Raw genomic sequence first — 4097 nt, forward strand, 5'->3', positions numbered from 1 at the left:
TAAAAGGAGGGGGCGTCCTGGCTTGGGGGAGGGGGCGCCTCAGGAGGCGTGCTCCTCCCAGACTCGGACGGCGGCGGCGATCGGGACTCCGGTCCCGATCCGGTGCGGGAGACGGTGGCGCGGGCGGGCCGGCCTGGCTTGGCTGGGCTTCGGCCCAGTAGGGCACGCGGGAGTTTTTTTAAATAATCCCGCCGAACTAAGAAAATCCTAGAAAAATAAATAAAAATCTAAAAACGCCAAAACAAATTTTCGCCTTCTAAATAAAATATTTAGAACATGATGAACATTTTCTTGGCCCTAAAATGCAGTTTTGAAAACGTGCAATTTTTCCTAAATTCAAATAAAATAGCAAAAACTCCAAAAAGAAACTTATTTGATTTTTTTATTATTAAATCCTAAATATTTTTTTATTTCGGGAAAGTCATTTTATTTCCTCTCTCATATTTTTATTATAGAAATAATTGAAGATAAGATAAATAAAATCAAATGATCCTATTTTCAAAATTTGAGAAAACCCAAATATGAAAATAACGAAATCCCCAACTCTCTCCATGGGTCCTTGAGTTGCATAGAATTTCTGGATCAGGTTAAAAGCAAATAAAATATGATATGCATTGATGATCTAATGTATAACATTCCAAATTGGAAATTTGGGATATTACAAACCTACCCCCCTTAAGATGAATCTCGCCCTTGAGATTCAGGTTGGCTAGAAAATAGGTGAGGGTGGTCCTTCAGCAGTTCTTCCTCTCGCTCCCAGGTGGCTTCATCCTCGGTGTGGTGGCTCCACTGAACTTTGCAAAACTTGATAACCTTGCTGCGGGTGACTCGGCTGGCATACTCGAGAATCTTGACTGGTTTCTCCTCATAGGTCAAATCACTATCCAACTGAATGGCTTCTAGCGGCACTGTATCTCTCAGCGGTATATCAGCCATCTCTGCGTGGCACTTCTTCAACTGGGAAATGTGGAACACATCATGAACTCATGACAATCCTTCGGACAACTCCAACTTGTAGGCAACTTCTCCCATACGTTCCAAAATTTTGTATGGTCCCACAAAATGTGGCGCTAACTTTCCCTTAACTCCAAAGCGCTTAACTCCCCGAAGTGGAGATACTCGAAGATACACTCGGTCTCTGACTTCGTAAACTGTCTCCTTGCATTTAGAATCTGCGTAACTCTTCTGCCTGGACTGGGCTACCTTGAGCCTATCGTGAATCAATTTCACTTTTTGTTCAGACTCCTTAATCAAATCTGGTCCAAACAACTAGCGATCTCCAACTTCATCCCACGATAATGGGGTCCTGCACCTCCTTCCGTACAAGGCTTAGAAAGGGGTCATCTTCAAACTGGATTGATAACTGTTGTTGTAAGAGAACTCTGCATATGGCAAATTGTCGTCCCAACTAGATCCATAATCTAGCGCACAAGCTCTCAGCATATCCTCCAAAATCTGATTGACTCTCTCGGACTGTCCATCTGTCTGCGGTTGAAAAGCTGTACTGAACTCTAGCCTGGTACCCAAAGTTTCGTGCAACTGATTCCAGAACTTTTAGGTAAACTAGGTTCCTCTATCGGATACAATGCTCCTCGGAACTCCATGCAGACATACGATCCTGGTCATGTATATCTTTGCCTACTTAGCACTAGTGTAAGTGGTCTTTACTGGGATGAAATGAGCTACCTTTGTCAAGCGATCGACTACAACCCATATCGAGTCATAGCCTGAACGGGTCCTGGGTAATCCCGTGATAAAATCCATGCCTAGCTTATCCCACTTCCATTTGGGTATCGGCAATGGTTGTAGCAATCCTGCTGGCTTCTGATGCTCTGCCTTTACTCTCTGACATACATCACAAACTGCTACATACTCTGCAATATCCTTCTTCATTCCTGTCCACCAGAAAGTATCCTTCAAATCCAAATACATCTTAGTATTTCCTAGGTGAATCGAGTATGGTGAATTATGGGCCTCTTGCAGAGTCAACTTCCTGATCTCCGGATCATTAGGCACATAAACGCGGTCCTCAAACCATAAGGTATCGTGCTCATCCTCACGAAATCCTTTAGCTGTTCCTTTGCTCATCTTCTCCTTTATAGAGGCAATCTCCTTGTCGGTCTTCTGAGCTTCTCTGATCTTATCCATCAAAGTAGACTGAATCTCCAATGCTACAACCTAGCCTCTTGGAACTATCTCCAAACATAGCTCATGAAGATCCTCGACTAACTCCTTTGGTAATCCTCCGGCCATGAGTGTGTTGACATGGCTCTTACGGCTCAACGCATCGGCTACTACGTTAGCCTTTCCGGGGTGATAATGCAATCTCATATCATAATCCTTGATGAGCTCCAACCATCTCCTTTGCCTGAGATTCAGCTCCTTCTGCGTGAAAATGTACTTCAAACTCTTGTGATCCGTGTACACCTCACAATGGTTTCCAATGAGAAAATGTCTCCAAGTCTTCAATGCATGCACTACGACTGCTCACTCCAAATCAAGTGTAGCATAATTCAACTCATGGGGCTTAAGCTGTCATGAAGCATACGAAACAACTCTTCCCTCTTGCATAAGCACTGCTCCAAGTCCTCGACGTGAAGCGTCACAATACACCTCGTAATCCTTGCGCTGATCTGGCAGAATCAACACTAGCGAGGTAACCAAACGTTTCTTCAACTCCTGGAAACTGGCCTCACATTCCTCAGTCCATTTGAACTTGGTACCCTTCTTCAACAACTCCGTCATAGGTTTTGCAATTTTTGAGAAATTCTCTATGAATCTCCGGTAGTATCTTGCAAGTCCAAGAAAACTCCGGATCTCTCCAACTGTTATTGGGGCTTCCCAATTTGTCACAGTGACAACCTTGGTGGGATCTACTGCTATTCCTTCTCCGGATATAACATGTCCGAGGAATCCAACTTATTTCAACCAAAACTCACATTTGCTGAACTTAGCGTATAACTGATGTTCTCTGAGCTTACCAAGTACCAAACGCAAATGTTCTTTATGTTCTTCTTCATTCTTCGAGTAAACTAGTATATCATCAATGAACACTACGATGAACTTATCCAAAAACTCCATAAACACTTTGTTCATCATGTTCATGAAATATGCAGGTGCGTTAGTCAGACCAAATGACATAACGGTATACTCATACAGCCCGTACCTGGTGATAAAAGCTGTCTTAGGTATATCCTGCTCTCGAACATCAACTGGTGGTATCTTGATTGCAAATCGATCTTGGAAAATACCTTTGCTCCTTGCAATTGGTCAAACAGATCATTGATCATCGGCAGTGGGTACTTATTCTTGATCATCACTTCATTCAATCCTCGATAATCAACAACCATCCTTAACGATCCATCCTTCTTTTCCACTAGAAATATTGGCGATCCCCAAGGTGAAGAACTTGGGCGAATATATCCCTTATCCAGTAACTCCTTAATCCGCTTCTTAATCTCCTCCAAATCCTTTGCAGGCATTCTATACGGTCTCTTAGATATTGGTCCTGTGCCTGGCAAAAGCTCAATCAAAAACTCAATGTCCCTATCCGGTGGCATGCCTGGCAACTCTTCTGAAAATACATCCAGAAAATCCTTTACCACCGGTACTTCCTCCTGTACAACTCCTGTTAGGGAATTTACTTGAGTCCTATTCGGCACATGCCGTGATACATACTTGATCCTTCTTCCTTCTGGGGTGGTAAGCAAAATCGACTTACTAGCGCAATCGATGTTTCCTCCATACATCGATAGCCAATCCATACCCAGAATTACATCCAAACCTTGTGATTCCAAAATGATTAAATACGAGGGGAAAACATGCATACCTATACTCAATGGCACTTGAAAACATCCTCGACTGGCCATATACTCCGCTCCTGGTGAGCTTACTAACATAGGTGTTCTAAGAACTTTGGTGGGCAGTTTATACTTATCCACAAATCCCCTTGATATGTATGAATGCAATGCACCAGTATCGAAAAGAACGATTGCAGTAAATGACTTAACCAAAAACTTACCTATTACTGCATCTGGCTGGGCTTCAACCTCCTCCACGTTAACGTGGTTCACCTGTCCCCTGTTGAAAGGGTTCGG

The sequence above is a fragment of the Triticum aestivum genome, chromosome 5A (genome assembly GCF_018294505.1).
Source record: "Triticum aestivum cultivar Chinese Spring chromosome 5A, IWGSC CS RefSeq v2.1, whole genome shotgun sequence".
Taxonomy (NCBI): Eukaryota; Viridiplantae; Streptophyta; class Magnoliopsida; order Poales; family Poaceae; genus Triticum; species Triticum aestivum.